The following is a 16,517-nucleotide window of genomic DNA, read 5'->3' on the forward strand; positions in this document are numbered from 1 at the left end:
TAGATTGTAAGCTCTTACAGCAGTTAACTCTATCCCTGAAGTGTAAGGCCTATCTCTAAACTTTGAGATGCTGATCCCCTAGCGTATGTTGTCACAAACATTGGGACTGGCGGTTTGATGTGCTGAGCCCTCGAGCATGGGACTTGCCCTTATGAAGCTCATTACCACAAAGGAGAGTCTAAACTTGCATGTAATGGTGCCTAAGAGTCTCCCCCTGAATACCTCTTTGTTGCTCAGATGTGGCCCTCTCTCTCTCTAACTGAGCCATCTCGACAGGTGAACTCGCTGCCCTCCCCCCTACGTGGGACCCGACTCCCAGGGGTGTAAATCTCCCTGGCAATGCTGAGTATGACTCCCGGGGATGAATGTGGACCCGGCATCGTGGGACTGAGAGTATCTTCTTGACCAAAAGGGGGATGCAAAATGAGACGAAATAGTTTCAGTGGCTGAGAGATTCCAAATGGAGTCGAGAGGTCACTCTGGTGGACATTCTTATGCACTATATAGATAACACCTCTTAGGCTTTAATGTATTGGAAAAGCTAGAAGTAAATACCTGAAACTACCAAACTCCAACCCAGCAGTCTGGACTCCTGAAGACAATTATATAATAATGTAGATTACAAGGGGTGACAGTGTGATTGTGAAGACCTTGTGGATCACACCCCCTTTATCTAGTGTATGGATGAGTGGAGGAATGGGGATAAAAACTAAAGGACAAATGGGGTGGGATGGGGGGATGATTTGGGTGTTTTTTTTCACTTTCATTTTTTATTCTTGTTCTGGTTCTTTCTGATGTAAGGAAAATGTTCAGAGATAGATTGTGGTGATGAACGCATAACTATGTTATCATACTGTGGACAGTGGATTGTATATCATGGATGATTGTATGGTGTGTGAATGTATTTCAATAAAACTGAATTTAATAAAAAAAAAAATATTGGACAAAACATAGAGGGCTTTGAAACTTCCTGAAGGCTATTCCTGTGTGAGGTACTATCAACTGGTGCCTTTCACTGTTTCCAAATAAGCAATGAAAATAAGCCTAGAGTCTAAAATCAATTAAACTACAGACTAAAGTAGCCTGAGAGGATTTTATTAAATCATAATCTCCTTTTAAAATACTGTGATTGTGATTTCTGTTTTGTTTTTTCTTTCGATTTAGGAAAGTTGTTTTCGGTTGAGTTTAATGGTTTCAAGCAGCTACTTATTTATTATCTCTTAGCCAATTAAATTCTGAAGTTCTTAAATTATTTTGATCATTCCTGCTTGTTTTTTAAATTTTTAAATGCAATATTCACATAACATGCAATCATCCAAGGTGTGCAATCAGTTGTTCACTGTATCTTCATATAGTTGTACATTCATCACAATTTTTGCCAAAATTGACTTTTTTACTCCAAAAAAATAAAAAATAAAAATAAAAGTAAAAAAGAACACCTAAAACTTCCCATACCCCCCATTCACCCCTATTACTCATTTACTTTTTGTCACCATTTGTCTTTTGTCTACTCATCTGTCCATATACTGGATAAAGGGAGTATCAGCCCCAAGGTTTTCACACTCACACTCACACTGTGTAAGCTATATAGTTATACAATCATCTTCAAGAATCAAGGCTACTGGGTTGCAGTTCAACAGTATCAGGTATTTCCTTCTAGCTGTTCCAATACAATACACTAAAAACTAAAAAGGGATATCTATATAATGCATAAGAATACCCTCCAGAATGACCTCTCAACTCCATTTGAAATCTCTCAGCCACTGAAACTTTATTTTGTTTCATTTCTCTTCCCCCTTTTGGTCAAGAAGTCTTTCTCAATCCCATCATGCCAGGTCCAGGCTCATTCCTGGGAGTCATGTCCCACCTTCCCACATAGATATATACCCCTGGGAGTCATGTCCCACATAGAGGAGAGGGGAGTGAGTTTACCTGCCAAGGTGGCTTGTAGAGAGAGGCCACACCTGAGCAACAAAAGAGGTTCTCTGGGGGTAACTTGTAGGCACAATTATAAGTAGTCCTGCTTGTTTTGGTTATCAATTACTGCATAATAAGCAACCCTAAAATTTGGTGGTTTGAAACAACAGTCATTTTGTTATCTCATGATTCTGTGGGTTGACTGGCAGTTCTGCTGACCTCAATTGGGTTTTCTCATGTAGTTGCAGTCACATGATGGCTGGAACTGGAGTTGACCCTCACAAGTTCTGGGGAGTTGAATTGGACATTGTGATGACTGGACTTCTGTCCCTGGGGTTTCTACTTATTGCTTACTAAAGCATCCAAAAGCTCAAGAGCGGAAGTTCCCAAGTCTTCTTGAAACTTATGCCCAGAATAGGAACAGTGTCATGTCTGCCTCTTTCTACTGATTAAAGCAAGTTACAGGCTGTGTCAGGGGTCCCTAAGACCCATTCACTAGGAAGACTCACAGAACTCAGAAAAGTTGTTATACTTATGATTACAGTTTATTACATGGGAAGGACACAGAGTAAAATCAGCAAAGAAAAAAGGCACATATGGCAGAGTCCAGGAGAGACCAGTCACAAGCTTATGGTTGTTTTCTCGCAGTGGAGTAGTACATACTGCATTTAATTCTCCCAGCACTGCTATGTGACAACACAAATAAAGTATTGCCAACCAGGGAAGCTTACCTGAGCCTTGGTGTCCAGGGTTTTTGCTGGGGGGTCAGTCATGTAGGCCTGGAGTGCCTGTGAGACTGACCTTAGTTGTTCTGTCTCCTGCCCCTCCATGTGGTCAAAGTGATACACACGGCCCAAGTTCCCCTACCATAAACCACACTGTCAGTAAACTATCTGGGGTGGTCCAAGGCCCCAGGTAAAGAAAGGCACTCTTAACAGGCAGAAAATTCATTTAGAAGTTATCTTCCCAGGAACCAGCCAAGGACTAGACCTTTCTTTGGATTGTATAGGGTTTGAACACTTCAGACCTGCTGAGTCAAACTTTACTGCCCCCAGGCCCAGTCCTAATTCAGTGTCGTATGGACTACACAAGGACATGAATTCTGGGATGCATGGTTCTTTCAGGCTATCTTAGAAGACCAGCTACCATATTTTTATTTTCCTCTCACGGCTCCAGTGAAGAAACAGAGTCCCTAGGGAGACTGGAGTTCTTTATGGAATAGTTTGGTTTTTATTGGAAATAAATATATGAAATAATGTGGGTTAACCTGTTGATAACTACATTCTTGTCCATGTGAAGATGTGAGTCCTGTCTATGCCTGACAAGTTAATCTGTTTAATTCAAGTAATGATAACTGAACACCTATTATGTTAGGATGGGCATTGGTTCTACATAATAACACCTAGTTCCCGTACTTGGAAGTTTTGCGGACTGGTGGGGTTGTAGATAATGCACGGGTTTAGCACTAAATCGGGCTCCCTAGGATTCTGGAGGAGCTTGAGAAAGGCTCTCTGGCTTTTAAAATTTTCAAACAGTTTTTTGAGTTTATAATTGAGGTTTTAAAAGCAATAAGCCCCAAATAGTGGCCAATTTCTCTTTCAAAATCAGTGGCAAGTAATTGAGCATGCATGCATGCATGTGTGTGTGTTTGTGTGTGTGTGTGTGAGAGAGAGAGAGACAGGGAGAGAGAAAGAGACAGTACAGGTAAAAGAATGTTCACAGACCATTTTGTTCATTCAAAATAAACGTTTTTGTAAATGTGTCCATGGTAAAATATTGAGTATAAACTCTACTGAGTGGAAGAATGTAATTGAAACATAAGAGGTAAAATGTTAATATGTGGGAATATCTGAGAAGTAGCAACATGGAAGAATTTTTAAAATTATTATTATAACTCATCCAGAAATGAGATTGCAGCTCCACTTGTGAAGACGTTGTTTGGATAAGCTCTGGGGTCACATCACTATGCTCTGTGAAATTATATCTTTGTCCTTGGAGGCCTCGGGCCAGGACACAGGGGTACATTGTTGAGCTGGTCCAGTGAGGTTGGCCTTTCCGGTTCACGTTTGTTGCCAGCCCCACCACTGACCCGTCTCTCACCAGGTCCTGCCCACCATTTGGTTCTGTCTGCTCATGTGCCACCGTCACTGCCCAGAGCTCCCTGAGTCTTGGAGAGGAAACATTAATATAACAGTCTGTCCTCTTACTGGCAAAAGATAGGAAATCAGGCCCCAAATACAGCCCTGAGGGCAAAGCCAAATGTGGCGTCAGACTCTTGACTATGTTTCCACCCAGTGACTTTCTCGGTGGCTCTCCACAAGACAATGGTCTTTTCCTTTCCATTCGGTGACACTGAGACAACTGGTATCCAAGGTCCTGTTAGGACAAAATACAACTCTTCCTGATGCTTGCTAACTCATGAAAGGACTTCTTTTATCTCATGATTAGAAAAAGAAGGGGTTTTGGGTTTTTAGTATTTGTTTATTTTGTGTTATCTGTCTCTTGACTAACCACATTATGTCAACCCAGAATAATAATATAAACATGGGTGATTGCTTAAAAACCTACCATATGTTCTGAACCAGTCTGGATTTTAACAGCAGGACAAGAAAGAAGACACTCTCCAATCCGTGTTAAAGAAGCCTTTGCATACTCCTCTCTCCTACACTTTAAGAGACACAATCCCTCTGACAGGACATTGGCTCTCCACTCCTTTTAGCTTAGGGAAAGGGAAAGCTGCCATCTGGGTAAGAGGCTCTGACTCCCAGTTGCTGTCTGCAAGACGTGTCTGAATTTAAGGCACTCCAAGCTTTTCCATCTTACAATGCTAATTTCAATCCAGATGCTTTCCCACAATAGTTTATTTACCCTTAATTCTCCAATTTAGTTATCGTAATATCTAAGAAAACCTTCCTACACATAAATGAAGACTCCAATTTTATGAAAGTAGCATTAAGTTCTACATTGATGTGAAATCTGTTACACAAACCGCCACAGGCCCAAGGAGCAAGAAAGATGAACCAATGGGTCTAAGAAACATCAACATGAGTTTGGTTGCTCCCCTCTCTTACCATTTGTGAGTATTTTCTGTAGATGCACTTCTGTGTAAGGATTGTGTATTTTCAGCCAAAAGTGTTTAACACTGAGATATGGAAGTTCTGGGGTTACACAGGCCTGCCTGAGGGGAGCATCATTAATAAACATGAATGGCTCTAGTTCAAACTGGGTAGGACTGAGGATTCTTTTCTTTTCTTTTTTTTAACTTTTTATTTAAAAATATAGAGTCAGAGGAAGTTCAAAAATAGTACAAAGACTCTTGTGTACCCTTTAGCCAACTGGCCCAGTGGTGACTTCTTATATAGGTGTAGTACAAGGTCAAAACATGAAATTGACATTGGTGCATTCCTGATTAACTATCCTACAGACCTTATTTATTTTTCACCATTTTAAAAATCTGCATTCATTTGTGTAAGTGTGTGTGTGTGTGTCTAGTTCTATGCAGTTTTGTCCATGTACAGATTCATGTGCTTACCACCATAATCAAGCTACAGAACTATTCCTTCACCACAAAAGAACTATCTCATTTTGCTTATGTGATAACATATTGGAATTGCTTTGTTTTTCATATCAAGTTATAGGATCTCTTTATATATATATATTTTAACTGGTGAAAAAAAAGAACTACCTGATACTGCTTTCCTCTTTGTATTCACACCCATCTCTTACCCCACTCCATCCATCCCCAAACCATCCCTCTCTAGTAACTATTACTATGTGTTCTATATCTGTAGTTTGTCATTTTGAGACTATTAAGCAAATCAAATCATATAGTATGAAACCTTTTGAGAATGACATTTTTCACTAAACATAATGCCCTTGTAGTCCTCCAGGTTGTTGCATATTGTGATGGTTAAGTTTATGTGTTAACTTGGCCAGGTGATGGTGCCCAGCTGTCTGCTCAAGCAAGCTCTGGCCTTTTATTGTAAGGACATTTTGCAGCTGGTTTATAAACCAGAAGGCTGGTTTATTGAATTATTATTCAATTGATTGCATTTATGGTTGATTATATTTACGATCAAGTAAGGGAGTGTTTTCTACAATTAGACAATTCAGTCAGATGGATTTAATCCAATTAGTTGAAGACTTTTAAGGGAGATGAGAGAACTTTTACTTTTTCTTCAGCCAGCCAGCCTTTCCTGGGGAGTTTATCGAAAACCTTCATCGGAATTGCCAACTTGCAGCCTGCTTTACGGAATTTGGACTTACGCATACTGCCCAATGAAATTTGGACTTGTCCATCCCCACAGTTGAGTGAAACAGTTTTATAAAATCTCATATTTACAGATATCTCCTGTTGGTTTTGTTTCCCCAGAAAACCCTAATTAATACAGCTGGGTACCAAGTGTATCAGTGATGCATTTTCATTGCTAAGTAGTATTCCATTGCATGGATGTAATAGAGTTTGTTCAACCATACATCCATTGAAGGTTATTTGTATTGTTTCCATTATTTTCCTATTACAGATAAAGCTGCTGTGAATGTATGTATACAGGTTTTGGTAAAAATAGGTTTTTATTTCTCTGAGATAAATGCCCAAGAATGTAATTGTTGGATTATATGGTAAGTATTACCAAACTATTTCCCACAGTAGCTGTACTATTTTACATTTCCACCAGCAACGTATGAGAGATCCAGTTTCTCTGCATCCTTACTAGCATTTAATATTATCACTATTTTTAATTTTAGCTCTTCTAAGAGGTCTGTGGTATCTCATTATGATTTTAATTTGCATTTACCTGATTGACTAATGAGTTTGAACATATTTTCATTCTTATTCTTTTGTTTACTTTTTTGTTATAAATTCCCATTCATTTCCTCCTTCCCTTCCATCTTTTCTTCCATCCTGACTCCTTTTTTTCTCCTTCCTTTTTTTTCTTCCTTCCTTCCTTTTATCCTCTCCCCTCCGCTTTCTTTTTTTTAATAAACTTATCAAAGCATAACATAGTACAGAAAAGTGTATACACATCATAATGTGAAGCTCAAGGAATTTTTCACAAAATGAAAACACACTTGTTAACCAGAATGTTAAGAAACAGAACATTTCTATCACCCTGAATCGCCCCACTCAAATAAATGGAGTTTTGAACTTCATACACACACACACTCACACACACACACACACACACACTCACACACACACACACACACACACACACAGACAGACAGACATATATATATATATTCAGTAGGTACTATTTTGTGTTTGGTTTCTCTCATTCGTAAGATTCTTCACCGATTCTTTTGAACCATATCTAAGGGTAATTTCCTACTAACTTTAGGCGCCAAATACCATAAGGATACTCTCCTCCCGATACGTTATTGGTTAAATCTAAGGGTACAAAACCACTTTCAGTTTTCAGACATGGGATTCAAACTTCTTCAGCCTGAGTACGTTGCTAACAATGTGGAGTAATTATCTTGGGCTAACATAAAGCTGCTAGATATTTGATACTGCCATCTCTCATTATGAGGCATATGGTGTCATTTTCTATTTTACAGAACAGAAACTGATTCTGAGAAGTTAAGAAATTTTCCCAGTGACACAGCTGGAAAATGGTAGGGCTAGGACTTGCACCCAGGACTGACTGTGAGAGCCTCACTTTTTGTGCAGCACCCTACTGCTCCCAGCATGTGTGGCTGTGCTGAATCCTTAGTATTCTTCTTTTCCAGTTTTGGATGTTCAATTACAGAATGTTCTGAGGTGGATCAAAGAAAGATGCTGATAAAAGACTATCAAAATGGCTTTGGTCCTGTCCTTACCTATGTGAAGTTTGTTCATGCATATCTAAACTAGAAAGCTGACAATTATTGGACGTAATGACGAGCTTGTTGCTGAAAGCAAGAAATTTGACATCTCTGCTGTTGTTGTCCACAGATCAGATGATCTAGTCAAGCATGTGGGTGAGGGAGCCTCTTACTGGCTATAACCTTATGCAGGTTACTTATTCTCTCTGTCCCTTGTTATTTCCATCTGTTAAGTGGGGATGATTGTAGTACTTACATATAATCCATGTATAGCACTGTTAAAGAAGAGTGCCTAGAATATAGTAAGGGCTTAATTTCTCTCAGCTGCCATCAGCATCATCACCAGCGTCATCTCATTGTCACAATTATCTGGGGAATGTGGCAAGGGAATGTGGAGGTGATGGGAGTTGAGCTAAGCATCAGCTGAGGCCTTGTTTCTGGGCTGAGATGCTTACATAGTTAGCAGCTGCCTTTTCTAAGAAAATTCTAGTTGTTAGATTTTAGATTGAAATGTACTTTAGCCACCCATCAGGCTTTTATAAGGACTCTGAGGCAGAGAGAGTTTAAGAGACTTGCTCAATCCATGGGGCCTTTGAAATTAGTAGTTTATATTTGAAGAAGATTCAGCTATGGAGTGAAATGTTAATGTCCATTTTGAAAATATTCACTAGCTATAGTTTTGCATCTCTTGCTTGGTACTTTTGGAATGTATAACATATCCTGCAAGGGTACCAGGGTTTTGCTAACAGTTTCATCCAACCAAAACCAAATTCTGTCTTACCAGATGGCTGGCTCCCTCCAACAATGATACCTCTCGTTCCCTGTTACCTGGCTGAGATCATGTTCTCAGTGGACGTCGGCTCTGAGAAAGGTGATTGGCCAGTTCCTTCAGCATCACCATTGTCCCTGGCTGCAGGTTTGACATAAATTCCATGTATATAATATGTAAACCATATGTACACCGTGTAGAAGAGCCTTTAGGAAAAACAGAAAACTTCTGAGTTGCCTGCCTCTGCCTCCTTTAATCTCTATTATGGCTCCTCTGTTTTAAATCCTAGAATTTTCAAGTCCATGACAAAGTGAGTGTGGGGGGAAGGAGGATGACTACCATTTGTTGCATAGTTCTGGATTCACTGGTATTGACTCTGGCATAACATAATTGCTGAGGGAGAGATACTTTGTGTTAACTGATTAAATCCATACTTTGCCAGAATATAGGACTTCTGTCCCATGTTTTGGCAGTGGTTATTTGGCCTGGATTTTGGGGATCCTCCTGATTTCTAATGTTATGTCTTGTCATCCATGTGCCTGGAGTTTAGTTAAGAATTTATATGATCAAGTCCCAAGGTTAATAGAGTTCATTTATTTTTGTTGCCCGTCACCCATTCCTCGTTCTACTGTTAATAACATCCTATTGTTTCTTTAGTGGAGTCACCTGTTCCCAACTCTCCACTTGTGTTCTGATGTCACCACTCATAATAGGTGGCACATCAACTGGGTTTGGCCAATTAGAGCATTTCATCCTCTTAGCCATGGTGTTTGATTTAGGGATGAATACATAAGACAGGCAGCCCTAGGAAACTAAGGCACTGGTTTATTAAATATCCCGTAGGCTGCTTAAGACTTGTTTGCTAACTTTTCCAAGTTGGCTGGTAAAGAGAAACCGAAAACTGTGGTTTTCTTATTTGCAGACAAGTGCCTACTTATCCAAAGGTGTTGCCCTTGCTCAGTTTAAGGCTTCTACAAGTTGTCAATGACAGCTCCTCTCCTGAAGGAAGCAAATGTTCAGGACAAGCTTTACCTGGGCACTTAACTACCATCACCACCAAAAAACAATATAACACAAATTTTTAAAAAAATTTAATGGTTTTTAATATTTAAAAATTTTTATTATTAAATGAAACAAATCTTTATTCAGTATTATGCACCTGGCAATATGCTAAACCCTCTTTGTGCACTATCTTGCTTCTTCTTCATAGCAACTCTAGAAGGTGGGAACTATTATCACCATTTTACAGAGGAGAAAACTCAGGCTTTAAAAGAAGGGACTTGTTGAAGGACACACAACTAGTGAACTGTGGAGCTGGGGTTATAGCCTGGTCTGTGTGGCTCCAGAGCCTATGTTTTGCTTACACTGCCCTGCTTGACTGGGCACCCTTGAGTTTAACAAGATGGGAGTTCTTAGCCTTTGCCCTCCATCTCTCAGCCCATGTCTGTTCACCATGGGTCTGAGCTCATCAGGAAACCTAGTTTTCAGGAGTCGGCAATCCTAAAATCACCCACAAAGCTGAGAGCAGGATTTTCCAGTGGGGGCAGAACTAAATCACTCTGAGGAAAAAGGATGTCTTTTCAGGGAAGAATTTTTGTATTCTCATTGAATCTGCCTTTGCTTCATAAATTTGGAGAAAATGTCTCATTGTGGAAGGATAATTATTCCGTCCTGATGATTGATTACATGGGGTTACTATGGGAACCAGATGTGTGTGACATGTATCTGTTCTTTTTATTTTTTTATTTGAGTGCTCTAAGGAGGGAAATAGAGATGTTTACTTGAAACGAATGACTTACTTTGTGTGAATTTTGTATTGATAACATTCCTTGTTCTAAGATGAATTAAAAACAGTGGTGATGAACACCTCCTACCACCCTTACAGGCCCTGAAGCTTCTTCCATCACTATGAAGGTCCTTATCTGGGATCTCTGTGTTAATGTCAGATGTTGTCCATTGGCTTGGCTTGGCTCCCTGTGATTTTTTTGTGTGCATTTGTGACTGGGTGATGATAGAAATTAGAGAAAGATATGAGTAGAGACTAGAGTAGTACTGATCCCCTTTGCCAATAGTGATTGCCAGTGCACAGTAATTACCAGTATATGGTGGCTGGTAGTCAGGGTCACCACCCTGCACAGAGTCTCCATTTGCATTATATTCAAACATCCAAGTTTCCCTGGAAGCCAAATGGACCTCTAGGTGACTATAGAGAGGGAGGGCTGAAAAGTGTTTGAAGTGGGCAAATGTTGCTCTTTGCTCAGATTCTTTTACTCTACTTCTATAATAACCTCTGAAATTCACTTTGAATCTACTCTTCTCCTACTCTCAATCATGTTGTTCTAGTGGAGATGACTCTACTCCCAGATACAAGGGTGAAGCAGTAATTGGTGCAGAGATGGACAGTGACAAGCTCTGGGACCTCACATTCTTTTGCTGAGACTTCTGAGATAGAACTTGACCTGGTGACTTCTCAGCCTGGGTACAAAGCTGGCCTGTTTCTTGGCGTTCCTTGAGCTTTTAGGGCCCAAGTGTGAACAGGTCTAAAGCTGGGAAAGGAACACTGACACAATGGCAGGCATGTAAGCTTGTGATGAGCTGGAGGTATATATTTCTCCATAATAAATGAACATTGTGTAAGAGGGACCAGTGTTGATAGCAGAAGGGTATTAAGGAGAGTAGTTTGCGGAATTGTGTCATGAGATATTCTGGATCTGATATCTGCTGGAGGATTCCAAGATTCAAGATGCAACAAGTCTCCCAAGTTGCAATAAGCTCCCCCAAGCCTTTGAGATCACTATAGTACAGGGCCTTGGCTGCGTTCTTTTCCCTTTAGCCAGGCTTTCTCCAGCCCTACTTGCTTTAAGGCATCTTGACCATAGTTTTTTTCTTTCTCCCATCTTTTCTCTCACCAATTTGTCAGACTACTGTTTTGCCTCCAGCAATGCTTACAAGAAGTTTACATTTCCATTCAACACAACACTTTGAACTCTAGGAAAAAGAGTTATCATAGAAATCTAGTAAAATAATGTACTCTTGTGATAGACATTTGGCAATTCATTTTCAATTTTTTTCCCATGGTAGTTTAGAAACCTGTCCTGTTAAGTCTGTGTGTAGACATAGACACATGGATTCATATTTCTCTTGTCACAGTCAAAACTTAACCTCCCACTGTATTTACTCGTCCTTGTGTTTTTTGCCTGACAATCTGCCTGCAGGGTCTGACCACTCAGCTCTATGCTTCATTCCTTCATCCAGTCCGGGCTAGAAAAAACAACAACGAAAACTTCCATGGTAATTAGATATAATGTGCCACCTTTTAGGATGCTCATCGTTTTAGAACTTCCCGGTTGCAAAGCTCTCAGAAATTATAGTAGACTCTAATTGGCCATTGCTATTTATGTCATTCTAAGAAAGGTGGTGTTTTCCCGGGCTTCAGAAATCTGTCCTTTTTCTGCTGAGTACTTACTTTAGGCCTTTGGAAGTTACTCATTGGCTTCTACATCACCTAATTGCTCTAGTGCTATTACAAATTAAGTAAAAAAGCACTTTGCTGAAAATATTAAGTATTACCATAAACCACACTTTGGCACTTTGACAGCATATCAGAGAGCAGAGATGGGCACTGCTGGTGCCTTCCACACCGAGAGTCAGAAGCCATGGCTGTGCAAACCGCAACTGGGAAGCTTCCCTCAGGGAAGGCAGCCTGGGCCTGCAGCTGGAGAAACAAGCTGCTCCCAGCTGTCTTTGCCTCAACTTTCCAAGAGATCTAGATATATTGGCTCTGCCTCTGGTTTGAAGAAAGTCTCTGGATTACTAGAAGAAAAGTTTATGTATGGAAGGACAAAAACAGCAAAAGTTCTGTTTTCTCCAGTATAGTCAAGCCTTATCTTAAAACACTGAGAAGTTTCTGTGGCTCTGTGCTCCCTCCTGTGGCGATGTGGTGCCTCTGCTTTCTAAATGTCAGAGACCTTCACGTTTCTGCCTCAGCAGAAATGACCTAGTTGTTGAACATGAGAAACGTTTAGATTGGATGTAACATTCAAATAAGGCAAAGAGCAGAGGCTCTATGCTGTATTTGGATATATCTCTCAGAAAGTTAAGGAATTCAGCTTGTGAAAAGTTGTAAAAATAAGCATGTTGATTCACTGTACCCTCTGATGGATTTCTGCACAAACACTGTTTTCCACCAAATGTTGGGTCAATCTGGGGATATTAGGATATGAGAAGAAAGAATTCAGCAGATTTCACTCTTCCTTTCCACTTAAGGGTAAATAATGTAAGTTTTCTCTACAAAAAATGAAAAGATACGATCTGAATTCACATATACATTCCAGTGAAAGATATATATATATGTATGTATGTATATAGTGTAATATCACTGGGATTATTTTATTTATTAGATGTTTTATCCTCTGTTATGTACTCCACTGTGTAACACAGAGAGGAATGGAACAAATGACACAATTTGAAAACCTGAATGGGATGGACAGCTGTCCAAGAAAATGTGCCAGAAATAGATTCTGTTTTTCAAGGAAAATGAGCTGGTAGCAAATTTTATTTCATTTTATTTTATTTTTAGTAATTCAATTTTATTGAGATATATTCACATACCATGCAGTCACACAAAGCGTACAATCAATTGTTCACAGTACTACCATATAGTTGTGTGTCCGTAACCAAAATTAATTTTTGAACATTTTCATTACCACACACACAAAAATAATAAGAATAAAAATTAAAGTGAGAAAGAACAATTAAAGTAAAAAAGAACACTGGGTGCTTTTTTCTTTTTTTTGCCCCCGTTTTTCTACTCATCCATCCATACACTGGACAAAGGGGAGTGTGATCCACATGGCTTTCCCAATCACATTGTCACCCCTCATAAGCTACATTGTTATACAATCGTCTTCAAGGGTCAAGGGTTCTGGGTTGTAATTTGATAGTTCCAGGTATTTACTTCTAGCTATTCCAAGTCATTAGAACCGAAAAGGCATTGTCTATATTGTGCATAAGATTGCCCACCAGAGTGACCTCTGGGCTCCTTTTGGAATCTCTCAGCCACTGAAGTTTTATTTCATTTCATTTTGCATCCCCTTTTTGGTCAAGAAGATGTTCTCCATCCCATGATGCCAGGTGGTAGCAAATTTTAAAGTGCTGTGCACTGCTTTAGGATCATTCCCAATAGAACCAAGTGCATCTATTGTATTGCACAATAGTTCTTGGTACTTTGGTAAATTATATTCTATCGAAACAAGGGTAGACTTTGTTCTGCACAGACTGTAAAAGTATTCTTTAACTGGCCCTTAAAGGGCCTGCAGTATGGGTGAGGTGAACCCAACTGCAAACATTTGTCTCCCCTGGTGTTGCAGGCAACCTTTAAGAAGGCTTGGAATGATCCTGGCCTCTTGGTACTTGTGCCTTTGTGCGATCATCTCCCCTGGACTTATTGATTTGCTTCCAATGAATAGAATGTGGGAGAAGTAATGGGATGTCACTCTCAGGATTAGGTTACAAAAAGATGATGGTTTCTGTCTCAGGTCCCTACTCTTGTTCTCTTTCTTGCTTACTCTGAGGGAAGCCAACAGCCATGTGGTGGGTAGCCCTAGAGAGGCTCAAGTGGCAGGGAACTGGTGTCTCCAGTCAGGGGAGACCCGAGGCCAGCTCATCTGAGTAAGCCAGAAGTAGATCCTCCCTCCCCTCCCAACTAATGAGCCTTGAGGTGACTGGAGCTGCACTGGACACTTTGACAGTCTTGAGAGACTCTGAGCTCGAGGTAACCAGCTAAGCCATGCCCAGATTTTGGAGCCACAAAAGCTGTAAGATAATAAATGTCTTATTTTAATCTGCTAGGTTCTGGAATAATTTGTTATGCAGCAATAGATAACTAATATCCCTGTTAAGCCATCTCTCATAACCAAATGTTGATGAGATTCTTCAATACTGAGAATTAAATGAGAAGTATTAAGCCCATAGTTCATACTATGAACTCTATGCAAGTTAAGCGTAAATACCCAACTAATTATGAATATAAAGTATAATCACTATGTCATTCTATAGTAAACTATCAATCCCACCTCGTGAAATGAAGAACATTAACATTTTAAAGTCCTTACTATTTATTAGGCACTTTGCTAGGAATTTAAAATAAATTATATCTTTTAGAAGGGGTTTTAGAGTCATTAAATAATTTATCTAATTCTACATAGAAAGGGAAGGAGATGGGATTCAAATGAAGTGTGATGTTTAATTAAAAGTAACTTTTATCATTCTTTCCGGAACTTTTCCTTGCATTTCTGACATATTTGACAATAATCTGTTTTATATAGTTAGGCCTCCCACATTGTCCATATTGGACAGACCACTTCTTTGAATCTGAGTTGTTGTTACACTAACTTCAGAGAGTTTGGGTTCTCTATCTACAAACGTGCAAAGCTAAGTTGCAGTGGAAATTTACTGTATTGTCTGCCCAGAACAGTAGCCCACTTTTTTTGAGGAATGCATCACATGGTTTTTGTGAGGGCTGTCAGTCTTAGGTCTTGCCCCAGCCACAGGAATTACTTCATGTCCCAAGTTCAAGGCCTGCCAAGGCACCCTTGGCCACAGTGATTGTTTTTCAGTTAAACACCAACCACAGGATTTCTCCAGAATTTTAAGAAGTACACTTTGCTATGGTGTGTGTAAAGTTAAAGATTTATCTTAGATCTTGATAAATGAAGTATGCATAGTATCATTTCTATAGTAACCACAAAAAAGAATTAAAACTGAGTACATGACTTCCAAACTAATAAATGGTAAAATGGAATGGAAGGGAAATTAATGAATCCTAAATAAGATAAGAAAGAAGAGAAACAGAAACAGAAAAAGCGTTATCCAAATATAAGGCACCAAATTAAAATGCTAAGTATAAATACACATATATCGGTAATTATAATAATTTTAAATGTATTAAATGCTCCATGTGAGAAAGAAGATTCATCAGACTGGATTTAAAAAATTAAACTATTTGCTGCTATTTATAAGGAATGCATATGAAATCTTAAAGGTGTAGAAAAAGATTGAAAATAAAAGGATGGAAAAGGCATACCATGCATAGCCTAAGCAAAAAAAAAAAAAAAAAAAAAAAAAGCTGAGGTAGCTATGTTATCAGAAAAAATAGATTTTAAAACAAAAAACATTTCTAGAGATTGTTATTACATTATAATAAAAGGCTTAAGTCAGTGGGAAGATTTCATAGTTCTAAACTTTTATGTACCTACTTAGATAGTCTAAAAATACGTAGAGCATAAATTGGCAGAACTACAGGGAAAAAGAGAAAATCTACACTCATAGCAGATTTTAACATACTTTTCTCAGTAATTGATGTAACTAGGGACAAAAAAGTAAGGATACAGAAGATTTGAACAGCACAATTAATAAGCTTGTTCTAAGGGACTTATACAGAACAAAATTCTCTGAACATCTGTAGAGAACACATTCTTTTCAAGCATATTGAATCATTTTCAGAAATTAACCCCATACAATATCATAAAGTAAGCATCAAGAAATTTCAAAGGATTAATATCTGATAGATTGTGATCTCCCACTAGAGTGCAAATATTTTAGAATGAAGAAGGCCACTGTAAAAATCCCATAGGTATGTAAATTAAGAAGTTTACTTCCAAGTGACTAAAAACTTTAAAGAAAAATAATGATGGAAATTAGAAAATATTTTGAAATGAATAAAAATGCTATATATGAAAAGATTTAGAAGGTAGCTAAGCAGTATTTAGAGGGAAATTTATAAAGTTAAATGTTTATATTAGGTAAAAAGGAAAGAAGAGAAGTAATGAGCTAAATATCTGATTCAAAGAAAGTGAAAAAACAGAACAAAACCAAAGAATTAGAAATAACAAAATAATTAGGATAAGAATAAAAATCAGTCAAATAGAAAACAAAGCAAATTAAACAAGCCAACACAAATTAACAAGGCTAAAGTTCAACAATTTGCAAAACCTGATGAGATTGAGAAACCGCTCACAAGATTGAG

The sequence above is a fragment of the Choloepus didactylus genome, chromosome 13 (genome assembly GCF_015220235.1).
Source record: "Choloepus didactylus isolate mChoDid1 chromosome 13, mChoDid1.pri, whole genome shotgun sequence".
In the NCBI taxonomy this organism is placed as follows: Eukaryota; Metazoa; Chordata; class Mammalia; order Pilosa; family Megalonychidae; genus Choloepus; species Choloepus didactylus.